Source organism: Lagenorhynchus albirostris, chromosome 1 (assembly GCF_949774975.1).
Source record: "Lagenorhynchus albirostris chromosome 1, mLagAlb1.1, whole genome shotgun sequence".
Taxonomy (NCBI): domain Eukaryota; kingdom Metazoa; phylum Chordata; class Mammalia; order Artiodactyla; family Delphinidae; genus Lagenorhynchus; species Lagenorhynchus albirostris.
The window spans coordinates 9,278,080-9,290,991 of NC_083095.1; the positions used below are offsets into that span (position 1 = coordinate 9,278,080).

The 12,912-nt window shown below is 52.7% G+C and overlaps 1 protein-coding gene across 3 annotated transcripts in view; it reads left to right on the forward strand.

The window, feature by feature from the left end:
* The first annotated feature begins 4,263 nt into the window (after positions 1-4,263).
* The window catches only part of SYNE3 (spectrin repeat containing nuclear envelope family member 3), a 98,170-nt gene continuing 89,521 nt past the window's right edge, over positions 4,264-12,912 (forward strand). Inside the window, exon 1 of one of the 3 annotated variants that reach the window (XM_060165042.1) lies at positions 4,264-4,528. The gene's annotated coding sequence lies outside the window, so the exon portion shown is untranslated. Of the gene's footprint in view, positions 4,529-5,652; positions 5,738-12,912 lie in introns of those variants that run through there. The other 2 variants (XM_060164969.1, XM_060164895.1) reach the window with 2 other exon arrangements.

Genomic DNA, 12,912 nt, shown 5'->3' on the forward strand with positions numbered 1-12,912 from the left:
GGTTCGAGCCCTGGTCCGGGAAGATCCCCACATGCCGCAGAGCAACTAAGCCCGTGCGCCACAACTACTGAGCCTGCGCTCTAGAGCCCGCGAGCCACAGCTACTGAAGCCCGCGCACCTAGAGCCCATGCTCCGCAACGAGAGCAGCCACTGCAATGAGAAGCCCGCGCAGCGCAACGAAGAGTAGCCCCCGCTCGCCTCAACTAGAGAAAGCCCGCGCGCAGCAACAAAGACCCAACGCCGCCAAAAATAAATAAATAAATAAATTTATTTTTAAAAAAACAGAAACAGACCCACAAGCATAAAGAACAGACTTGTGGTTGCCAAGGGGGGATGGGGGAGGGGTGGATTGGGAGTTTGGGATTAGCAGATGCAAACTGCTATGTATAGAATGGATAAACAACAAGGTCCTACTGTATAGCACAGGGAACGATATTCAGTATCCTGTGATAAACCATGATGGAAAAGAATATGAAAAAGAATGTATGTATATGTATAACTGAATCACCTTGCTGTACAGCAGAAATTAACACGTTGTAAATCAACTATACTTAAATAAAATTAATCTTTAAAGCAGCACCATAATTCGTGTATGTAGCGGAATAGCCTGAATTACTCCAGTTACCGTGCTCAGTGCTTGAGATGACTGCCATCTGGCAGGGGTGCCCCTACTCAGTTACTGGGTGGCAGCTGCCAGTGGGGAAGGCAGCCGACTCAGAGAGGTTGACAAACCAGGCTGGTGCATCTGCTCACCCTACGAGCACACAGTAGGACTGGAGGGGGAAAAGACAGACTAACCCTAGGAGAATTGGCAAAGGAGGAAACAAAGAAGGAAGCAAATGAGAGCAGAGCCAGGATGAGAACCAGCTGTCCACGCCCAGATTGGGATATCTCTGATGAGGCGTCACAGAAATGGCTACCCCAGTGCAAGCTTTTCATCTATGCTTAGCCAAGAGCACTAGGTAAGTCGTCACCAAGGGGGAAGCCAGGCTAGGGATGGAGAAATGGGAACATAAATTTCCAGAACACCAATGACCACCCTTGGACCCTGGGCAGGGTCCTTCCTTCCTGCCCTCTTGCCTCAGTTTACCCATTCGCACATGAGGGGTTGAATTAGTCAGAAGAGCCATTCCGGCTTTCCTTGTTATCTTTCTGTAGAGACTGAACACACAAACAACTAAGAATCACACAAACTAAGACTTGAGGATTGCTGTTGAGGCTAGCTAGCCAAGGCAAATGTGAAACAGACCTGAATAACCTCCCCAGGCCTTTTAAATTGGCCCCTGCTTCCAGGTGAGTGGTGGTAGAGATGCTGGCCACAGGGAAGAGACGTGGAGAAAGAACAAAAAATTTCACTCTTGGGGAGACTTTTCAAACGTTGCACAAACAACCCCCATCGCCAAATGAGTCAGTTTCCAAACGGCATCATTTTAGGGCCTCCTTGTGGCTCCTTCTCTGGGCCACGTCTGAAAGGGAGGCTGGGTGGGGTTTCCTGTGCTCAATTGCAGAGATGACAGAGGGGCTCTCCCGCCTGCCTTTGCCAGAATGTTCTTTCCAGATAAGCTTTCATTTCCACTCCTTTCTGTAGCAGTGGGTAATGCTGAAGACGAAGTTTTTATAGCCTTCCTACTTGCAAACTCCCCCATTCTCCCGCATTGTTTATTCAACTTTTTTCCCTTCCATGTGGACTTAGTGCTTGAGATGACTCTGCCATCCGGCAGGGGTGCCTCAATTCAGTTACTGGGTGGCAGCTGCCAGTGGGGAAGGCAGCCGACTCAGAGAGGTTGACAAACAAGGCTGGTGCATCCGCTCACCCTACGAGCGCACAGTAGGACTGGAGGGGGAAAAGACAGACAAAAGACTGCCATCTAATGAACAAAAAGGAAGCTCCTGTTTTTATGTCAGGCTTAAGGAAAGCAATGGAGGACTATACTGAAAGCACTAGGCCCTGTAAGGGTCAAGCTAATAATAAAACTAGTAACGTCTGCATGGTATTTTGCAGTTTATACAATATTTTTATCCCATGTATTCTCACCTATGAAATGTTATTGCTATCGCCATTTAACAGATGGGAAAACCAAGGTTCTAAGAGATTACCCGGCTTGCTAAGTTTCCCTCAGTCAAGCAGCAGAGCTGGGCCTGGGATTTGGGTCTCTCAGCTCTGACAGGTGCTCTGTAGTGAGAAGAACAGTCCATCTGTGTACCACACTATCCTGTTCAGGCTACAGCCCCTTGGACACAGAATCACTGCCCTGTGACCTCCTTTCGGGTGATCGTCCGAAAGAATGACTCATTCTTCTCCATATTCCCAGGGACTAGCACATAGTAGGCGCTCAGGAAATGTCTGATGAAAGACTGAATAGGGAATTCCCTGGCGGTCCAGTGGTTAGGACTCTGAGCTTCCACTGCTGGGGGCCCAGGTTCAATCCCTGCTTGGGGAACTAGGATCCCACAAGCCACATGGCTCAGCAAAAAAAAAAAAAGACTAAATAGCTGTTTCCCAGGAACCACAGTGATCCTACTATCTCCAGAGCAGTTCACGTGAGCTGGGTGCTCACAATACCAGGCACAAAACCATTCAAGAGAGGTTGTTACTATTAGACCCATTTAACAGAAGAGGAAGCTAAAGTTGAGTAATGAGCTGAAAGTCGTTAACTTGGGCAGTTTGGCACCAGAGCCTGAGCTCTTGACTCCCCACTGCGTCAAACTGTCTCTCACTGCAGGAAACTGACTTGAAGGGCCTCACCCTTTCAGGAGCGTTGGTGGATCTGTCTTCATCCTCGTGCACATCACCTGACCTGTTTCCGTCATGAGAGAACTCAGGAAACTTTTCTTAATTACCTGGGGGATCTTTGCAGAGATTTCACGAGCAGATACATATGACCGCATTTGGAAAAGCAAAGCACATTATCCAGATGCCCAGTATTATAATTGTTGACCGCTGTCTGTACCTTCAGCTAGACTGCTGCAACCCCAAAGCCTGCAGCAGCGTATCAGCTGGAGTCAGGATGATAATGACAAACATAACTGGACACCTAGAACAATCAAAGGGCAAGGATGAAAGAGGCCCTTTGTGTGTTATCTCCTCTGACCCTGTGAATAATTATAACTGAGTGAATGGGTTCTGAGTTAAGGAAGTGTGGCTGACCCTCAGGCATTCAGCTCAGGCTAGGTCTACCCAGCGTTAACGCTGAGCTTTGGCATCCTTCTACGTTGCCCTGCATCTGGAAAACACACACACACACACACACACACACACACACACACACACAATTACTATCTGGTCCTGCTTTACAATTTAATCTTTCTCTTAGGACGCTGATTTCTACACTGATTTATTCAACAAACATTGATAGAGGGCTGGCCAGCCTCACTAAGGAACCAAAGAGGAAAACACCCTCTGGGAAGCATTAGATTTGGGACATTTACTTAACTCTTCATCTGCAAAATGGGCGTAGCCACACTTGAATTGTGAAGACTGGAGTCCACGTGGTACACAGTTCTGCAAGTTGTAGCCTTCGTGAGCGGCTCTCATCCCCATCCAAAGGAGGCGGACCCGATCGTGCAAACCTGTGATTACTCGGATAAAGATCGGCGCTGAGGTGGGGGACAGTCCAAAGGCCTGAATGTGCTGGCAGCACAAAGTCAGAGGCAGATAAGATTTAGACTCTGCTGTAAGGTTAAAGACTTGGAGTCCCTGGATCAGGGATTTGCGAACGCGTGGGAGGAAGTGTCCGCTGGGGGGCGGGTCGCGCGGGGAGACCGAGGGGAGGCACATTCTAGCGCCTCGGGTTTATAGGAGGTTGTTTATGGGTGGGATTCACATTCCTCGTGACTCACCCCCCTCGCCATCCTGGGGGTCTCCCGTCCGAGCCGGGGGCGCGAAGATCCCTCGCACGGTGGCTTCTGGGACTGTGGGGTGGGAGGGGCCGGATGGGGCGCCCCCTCTGTCAGGCTGGCTGATAAGTGTCACTTCCTCCTCGGATTTCGCGCCTCCGGGAGGGGTGCCCCTGCCTTTGCTCCCATCTCGGCTCCCAGAGGGCAAGACCTCCCGGGTCCCCAGCCTCCTTCCCAAGGCTTGACGCACAGAGGAAGTCCGCAGATCGAACTTTCCCCCGGGGCGCGGCAGCTCCGCGCCACCCCCAAGGATGAGACCCGGGCGGAGGCAGGCGCGGGGCGGGGCTCGGGGCGGCTCCCGAGCCGGAGAGGGCAGCCCCGGGCGCGGGGCCTGGGGTGAGAGTGGCGACCCCCCACGGCAGCGCTCCTTCCGCCCGCCGAACTGGGGCCGAGCCTCGGGGGCCTCCGCCGAGCGCGCGGAGCCCGGCGCGTCCCTCTCTCGTCCCGCCACTTTGGCGGGGCCTGGGGGCGGCTCCCTTGGCGGGTCCCCAGAGGACTGGGCGGGGCGGGGGCGAGTGTCCGGGTCCCGCCCCGGCCCCGCCCAGCCCGGAGCCTCTCCGGACGCTGGGAGGGGTAGGGCGGTTCCGCCCGGAGTGCCCGCGGCACCGCGCTCCTGCAAGCTCCCGGCCGGGTAAGTGGCTCGGAGCCGGGAGGCCGGGACGGGGACCGAGAGGGTCGGGTCCTCAAGCCCCCGGCCCAGCCGTGGCGCGTCCCTCAGGGATCGGGGTCGCTGAAAGTCAAGGGGACCCGGGGAGGCGCGCCCGGCTCGGGGGCGGGGGCCCTGGCGTGACAGCTGCGGGCGGGCGGGTATTTTTAGTTTAAACCCAACCATTTCCTGCCGCCTGCGAAATCCCCTAGCCTTTCTGCTCCCCAACCCTGGAGGTTCGGTCCCCAAGAAAAAGCCCTTAAGTCCAGGGCAGCGCGTCCCCGGAGGGCCGGGCGCCGCCTCCAATCTTCCTCTGCCTCCGCTTGGGGCGAGCAGACCTGTCGCTGCGGGCTCGCGCCGCCGCGTGTCCCCGGACCGGGCGGTAAACGCCGGCGGGAATACCCCCTCCGGGCGACCACGAGCTCGCTCCGTAGTGCCTGAGGGAGCCCAGAGCCCACGGTAGGAAGAGGAAGTCGCACCGCAGGCAGGATCAGTTTCCTTCAGAACCCCCGGCTGTGCAGCCTTGCGCAAGCTTCTCAGCCTCTCTGGGCCTCATCCCACATCTCTAAAGAAGGGGAGAGTGAGGGCAGAAACCTCTTGTAGGGCCTGAAGGAGCCCCGAAGGGATGCTGACTCTTCTTAGAATCTTCAGATCTTGACTCCAAACAGTGGATCTGGTGGACGTGGCCTGTCGGTCATCCCAGGAGCAGTGAGTGCCCAGTGCAGCCCACTGACCTCCGCTTCAAAACTCTAAGGCGGGGAACTCCAGCTGCGGTGGGGTGATAATAAATGTTATTGTTTTATCACTTTGGCCCTGAAGCTCTGGCCCAAGGCTGCCCTGGGACCCTCTCCCAGGTTCCTCCCGGCACTAATGAGGGGCCTTTTACAGCCAAGGGCTGCCAGTGGGGGAGCCTGATGTGCCCGGGGTGGAGGGCTGGGGGCATGCATGCCTCGTTTCACATGAAGGAGGGCAGGAGGAGACAGTGGGGAAAAGTGACTGTCCTCCCAGTAAAGGGAGCATGTCACAAAATCGCTGCCCTTCTGAGCCTGACAGGACAGCCTCCTTCATCCAGAGGAAACAGGTCCAGAGAGGGGGAGTGATTTGCCCAGAGCCACACAGCCAAAACCAGAACTTGTCTCTGGAAGGGTCCAGCCCTGCCTCCTGCACAACCGGGGCAGCCAACAGCTATCAGAGGTCAGGAGCTGGGAGGCAGAGGGGGAGTGCACTGTGCCAACAGGCTGTTTTGCCCTGTTTCCTGTAACCATGCCCCAGCGGAGCTCTCTGACACGTGTGGGTCTGTGCATTCCTCAGGCAGCCGGCCACAGCTGTGCCAAGCCTGCTGGCCCTGGGGCATCATTTGCAGCCAGAGAGGCCCCTTGGAGGGCAGCTGGAGGGGGTGTGGGCTGCGAGGGCTTATTTCTGGAACTCATTCCTCTCGCTGGGGCTCCTGAGGAGGGGACCCGAGGATTTGCTGGCGGCACTGAGGGGAGTGGTGGGAATCTGGGCTCAGGTTTCTGCCCCAGGGTGCAGGCTGGCCTCTAGCCCATGAAGGCACCCTTCAGGGGAAGTTTGAGTTCCTTCTGTCTCCTCGGGAACAAACCTCTAGCCCGGGTGTTTTGCATGTTTTCCCACAGCCAGGGACCTGTCCTTGCCTGGGTGGCCACTCTGCCTTGTGATGCAGAAACCTGGGGCGGCGACTGTTGGGGGAACGTGGCTTAGCTGCAGGGTGACCTCCATTCTGGGGAGGCAAGACCGGGCAGGTCCAGCACAACCTCCAAAGCGCCCTGGAGCCCCTGGGTGCCCAGTGGGCAGTAGGACCTCCCGTATTGCTCCGCTGTTAGAAATGAGGGTGGACGTCAGACTAGCTGTTCCAGCCCTGCCTTAGCCTTTTCCCAGCTGGGTGATCGTGGGAACGTTACTTCACCTTTCAGAGCTTCAATTTGCTTCCCCACGAGAAGGGATGACCATAGCGCCCGCTGAGAGAATGAAATGGGACTTCTCTTCAACAGTGTTCCGTGCGGTGTCAGCCTCAGCACATGGGAGCAGGTGTCACAGTTTGGGGTGATGGGGTCTGGTTAGGACACCTGAGTTTCCTCCCCCTCAGTTCCACCCTCTCCCCCTCTGTCTTGATGTCCCCATGTCTGTCAAATGGCGGGTGGCCTTGATCATCTCCCTCCGAGCTCTTCTGGCACTGAAAGCTGGTCCTTGACCCAGGCAGAGATTTGAGAGGCACCAGCAGGGGACTCCAGGGGACTCCGGGCTCTTAGGCAGCTTTTCCTGTCTCTCACCTCCTAGGATTCTGACCACAGGCAAGGCTGCCACTCCTGGCCCAGGGACAAATGAGGAGAGAGATTCAGAGACCAGGAGTGGTGGAGTCAGGATTTGAACTCGGGGCCTTTTTTTTCATTCCTTTTCTTTCCTCCTTCCCCTTCTTCCTCTTCTTGTTTTTAATTGAAGTATAGTTGATTTACAATGTTGTGTTAATTTTTGCCATACAGCAAAGTGATTCAGTTATACATATATATGTACTCTTTTTTAAAAAATTTTATTTATTTATTTTTGACTGCATTGGGTCTTTGTTGCTGCTCGTGGGCTTTCTCTAGTTGCAGTGAGCGGGGGCTACTCTTCGTTGCAGTGCACGGTCTTCTCATTGCGGTGGCTTTTCTTGTTGCGGAGCACGGGCTCTAGGCACGTGGGCTTTAGTAGCTGTGGCACGAGGGCTCAGCAGTTGTGGCTCGCGGTCTCTAGAGCACAGGCTCAGTTGTTGTGGCACACGGGCTTAGTTGCTTTGTGGCATGTGGGATCTTCCCGGGTCAGAGCTCGAACCCATGTCCCCTGCATTGACAGGTGGATTCTTAACCACTGAACCACCAGGGAAGTTCTATATATATATTCTTTTTTTTAATATTCTTTTCCGTTATGGTTTATCATAGGATACTGAATATAGTTCTCTGTGCTATACAGTAGTACCTTGCTGTTTATCCATTCCATATATAATAGCTTACATGTCCTAACCCCAGCCCCCACTCCATCCTTTCCCTAGCCCCCTCCCCCCTGGCAACCACAGGTCTTGAACTCAGGGCTTTTGACTTGATGCTCTTCACTCCACCACACTGCCTGTCTCAGACAATACAAGGACAGTGTTATACGTCAATTATCAGGAGGACAGTACTGATGAGGCAGGATCCAATCAACATTAAGACATTGGCATTTGCTGGAAGAAGTGGATTCCAAACTTTTTTTTTTTTCCCGTAATATCTAACAGTAGCCCAGCTGGATCACAGAGAGAGGAACCTGGGAGGAGCCGATGGAAGTTGGGGAACTGTCTGTCCACCCTCTCGGCCCCTACCCACCGGCCAAGGAATCTTTGCTTCAAGACTTAAGGATGAATTCCCTGGCAGTGAGAAGCCAGGAAGGAGATGGGGGGACGGGCGGTCCTGGCAGCAGAAGCCTTGATTTTGTCATCATCAAAACAGAGTTAAGGGCTTCCCTGGTGGCGCAGTGGCTGAGAGTCTGCCTGCTGATGCAGGGGACACGGGTTCGTGCCTCGGTCCGGGAAGATCCCACATGCCGCGGAGCCACTGGGCCCGTGAGCCATGGCCGCTGAGCCTGCGCGTCCAGAGCCTGTGCTCCGCAACGGGAGAGGCCACAACAGTGAGAGGCCCACGTACCGCAAAAAAAAACCAAACAGAGTTTAGAGGCCCCAACACCTTCCTGTGGGGTTGCTGGGAGGATAAATGAGAAAACTGGGGACAACACTCAGCAGACTGCCCAGCATGGTGGGGACACACCAGAAAGAGGCGCTATCATGGTTTTATTGTTACTAATCCTCCTAATGTCGCTGCAACAATGTAGCGTGGCCTGCACCTCTTGCCTGGATTTCTAGGCCGCAGATCTGGCAAAGGGAATCCTAGCATACCCAGAATACTTTGAAAGACTCAGGGGAAAGGCAGAGGCTGCTCAGGAAATTCGAAAGGTCAAAACACGAGCACAGTGACATGAGTTGATTAACATATATACATCCCATGTAATATATACATGAGAGGTAAAATGGTGGCAGAAAGCGGGAAGGTGATTACCTTAAATAAAAGTCAAGTGTCACCTTGGGCTGGGGGGAGAGGAGACTGGGATTGAGAGGGTCATGGGGGGGGCGGGGTTATGAGGGAATTCACCTTTTAATTACTTGTGAGTACAGGTATGTTTCATGCACCCCTCTATACCTAGATCCTGTTTCATAAATTTAAGCAGGTTTTTAAAAAAAAAAAGGCAAGGGAATGATAATGCAAAACCAAGGTGGCCATCTTTGGTGGGGGAGAGGGTACAGGGTCAGCCTGCTCCATTCTCAGTGGGCTCCACTGTTTCTGCGGGCTCGTGGGCATTATTTAAAAATATTTTTATGCTTCATCACTTGCAAATAAGAAACATATATACATATACATATACAATGTATATAATATGTAGTTGTAATACATATATAATGTAATACACTATATATTCCATTGTTTATATATCAAATCGTACATACAAGTAAAATTAGAAGGTAATATAGAGCATTTTCACAAAGCTGTCTTAGAAAATCACACTCTTCCCAGAGATTCAAATGTTAATCTGCCTGGGTTTAAAAAATGGAACCAACACAAATCGTGTTGTATAACAGACACATGGTTTCTCATTCAGTAGAGGTAATCTCCCTCTTCTGAAGTCATAACAAGAGAGTGACTTTCACACTCTACCATCTCAGATGATTCAACAGGGTTTTTTAAGTCCTGGCCTCATGATTTATGCTTCTGAAATCAGAAAATCCTGACGTATTTGAGCTGGGAGGAACCTCAGGTCCCCTGGACCCATCTGCTGGCTTTACGACCAAGGGAATGTGAGGCAGGTAGTTAGAGAAGATAGTTCGCTCTGTGCTGCTACACGTATGTGACTCTCATCAGGACACCACCCACCACACCTGTGCTGCTACTCCTACTAGTACCACAAGGCAGGGAAATGGGTGGTATACCTGAGATTAAACTGATGCGATCGTTTCAATTTTAAAAAAAGTCAGAAGAGAGCTGCAACAAGCGGTGACCACAGCACTTCCAGGACTTACGCGGACAGAAACATACAAGCAGTGCCTTTCCTCCTGGAAGCCCTCTTAGGGTTCCTCCTACTCTTCGCAGGGCATGCTGGATATATTTATAAGCTATCAAAGCAATTTTGTGCCATGGATGTGGTGATCCCCAGTTTTCAGTCGGGGAAACACGTTCAGAGAGGTTAACCGGCTTGCCCTAAATCACATGACAGGTAATTGATGAGGCAGGAGTTTCACCCCAAGGGAGTACTAAAGAGACGAGAGACTGTTTTAAGTGTGCTGTGTGTGAGCACACCCTTCACTCCTCAGATGCCGAAGCCCACCGTGGCCGCTGGTTGAACTCTAAGTCAAGAGTTTTATTTGAGATCTGGAAAGGGCTGAGCCCCTCCCAAGTGACATTTGCTGAAATAATGCAGCAGGGCTGACTCACTGGGGGAGACTCCTTGCTGTTGCAAAGAGCTGACCTCTCTGTGATGCTAGGAGGCGCCCTCATTCACAGACCTGTTTGACCTTCACCTGGGCGGGTCTCCGTTTCCTGCCCTTTAAAAAGGGAGGTTGGAATTAGGAGATCTCTAAGGTGCCTTGAAGTCTGAATGTTTCCTCTCATCCAAGAACCACAGCCTCACAGTAGGTATTTGGGGACCCTCAGTCTGGCTGCTGCAGTCTGCTCCCCTGCCCCTCCCAGGAGGGGTCAGGTCACTTAATCAGGTGATTCCCTGTGTATCGGCCTCCAGTGCCCCCCCCCGCCCCCTTGCTCTAAGGATTAAGTCCCAAGCCTCCAGCCTGGGAGGAGGCTCAATTTTCCCACCTCCAGACTGTGCTCCAGAGGTTACCTCTGCCCATCTGTTACCTCCCCACCAACACCTGGCTAGACATCACCTCCTCCTAGAAGTCTTCCTCAACTACCCGGTCAGGGTTGGTGATTCCGTTTTCATGGTCTCATTGCGCTTTGCAAGTGATAGGTAGCTTTCAGTTTTCTTGTTGATTTCCTGCTACATTATGACCTCCTGGAGGGCAGGGATAGAGGATTATTTATTCTCACATCCCAACCAGAAAGAGCTTATTATTATTTTCATTATTATTATTTAGCGAAAAGGCTTTACGGTTTAAAACAGGATCTTACAAACTTGAGGGGAGCTGATGTTCACACCACCCCTGAGTGTAGCGGTCAGGGCACATGCTAATAATTCCCAGGACACAGAGGAGAAAGGTGACCCGAGGCTGGGGAGAGAAGGTGTCACACGCCTTCTCTCCCTTTGTGGCCCTCTTTAGGGGACTTTCTCCTTGGAGAACCGTCCATTTTCCTGGACTCTCCGGGGGCCGGCCCTGGAACTCTGGACACGTCTCTCGGCCTCTCTGGGACTCAGACCTGCCGTCTGTTCTCTCCTGTTCACGCCCAGCGTTCGGCGGGTCTTCCTTCTTGCTCCTACCCCTGCGCGAAGTGTGCCTCCCCCGGGCCTTTCCTTTCCGTGCTGCTCCTTCTTTTCTTGGAAATCTCACCTCACAGTCACAGCCTCCAGGGGGTCATCCTGCCCACCAGTAATGCCCATCCCATCCCCTGCCCCTCTCTACCATGTCCTTACCTCCCTGTTTTATTGTCTCTCTAGCACTTAACACTACCTGAAATTATCTTAGTTATTTATTTACAATCGAGTTTAGCTTCTGTCTCATCTACCTGAAAACTCCAGGAGGGTGAGATTGTTTTTCTGTCCCCAGAGCAGCCTGGCCATAGTAGCTGCTCAACACGTATTTACGGAACGCAAGAATGAATGGATCAATGAATGAATGAAAATGTCTAAGCTGATGGGCTGGATGGGATGCCGTGAGCCCCCTTGCCTGGTGTGTCATGTCAGTTAACATCTGCTCAGCCCTTACTGAAGCTTCTCTGCATTTTCTCTCTTTACCTTCACAACGATTCCATGACGTGTGCTCTGATAGTCCTGTTTACGGTGAGGTTAACTCACCTGTCCTCAGCCAGCTCACAGTGAAGTTACAAACTGAACTCAGACTAATTCATCCCAGAGCTCATGCAGGTCTACACTGGCCTTTCCGTGCTGGGAGTGCACTGGGCAGGACGCGGTGAGTCAGACCCAGGACTCAGGCCTCCTTACTAGGCTTCTAGTTCTTTCTCTGCAATCCCCAAAGGCTCTCACACTGCCAGCCATTCCTCAAAGGAAATCCTCTCTGTGTGGCGAGTGTCATAGGGGTTCAGGAATGCCACGGGTTCCCCAGAGCTGGGGCCCACCCTGGAGCATCCTGCCCTGCACACGCCATTTGCTAGCTCGGACCCAAGGATCTCCACCTGCGGCTGGCTCGCCAGCTGTCCGAACTTGGTGACCACAAGCGGGTGGTTGTAGGTTGGATGTGAGCCAGTTGGGGTTGCCAGGTTACATTCCTTTCCTCAGAGCCAGGCTGCCATCGAGCCTGGTTTACGTAATTGGCCTGTTTATCGGTTTGTTGATTTCAAACTCAACTTTGCTCAGAAATAATTTTAGAAAATGGATTTTTTAAAAAGTCCATCTTGTGGTGTCTCATCCCCATTTCCTTCTGGATAAAACCACCTGAAAGCTTAAGTCTTTGCTCGTTGCTGCTTACTCCCTTGGGGAAGGGAGGAGAGGTCTCCGTAAGTTCCTATATTTGTCCCCTATTGGAATCGGCTCCTGGCTGGAGCCAACTTTGCTTCGGGAGCCGTAGAGGCACACGTTTGTGCCAGAGATCTGGGCCCTTCCACCCTGGAAGCTGCTCTCCTTGGGCAGCCGCATTCCTTCAATGCGCTGACTGAGATGGACATGTCCCTGCCCTGGATGGGAGCAGTCTGGTGGGGGGAGGTGGATGCTTTAAACAGACTGTCCCATCCCAGGGACTATGGCTCAGCTCCCAGGCAGCTGGGAGAGGCCCCATGATGGACCCTTTAATTTTGTCCTTTTGGGCCTCAGTTCCCTTCTCTGCAAAGTTGCGGGGGACACGTGCTACACTCTTCACCGCGCTTGTTATGTGTGAGCGGGTATCACATGCCACAAAACCCCGCCTGGAGCTAAGGGATTGTTAAACGCTAGTGTAGCCCACAGAGCAAGGTGTCACCTGTCTTCCTATGCAAAGGACAGTTAGACCTTCTACTTTGCCTGATTTTTCTCTGCTCCTGGGCCTGAGGTGTGGAGCCGGCAGCCTGGAATGGTGACGTCAGACAGACCTGGGCTGAGACCCTGATTCTGCCACCTGCAGTGGGGTCTTGGCAAGTCACATAAGCTCTACGGGCCTGGACAACTCGCCGGTTCAGGGGGTCTGGTCACAG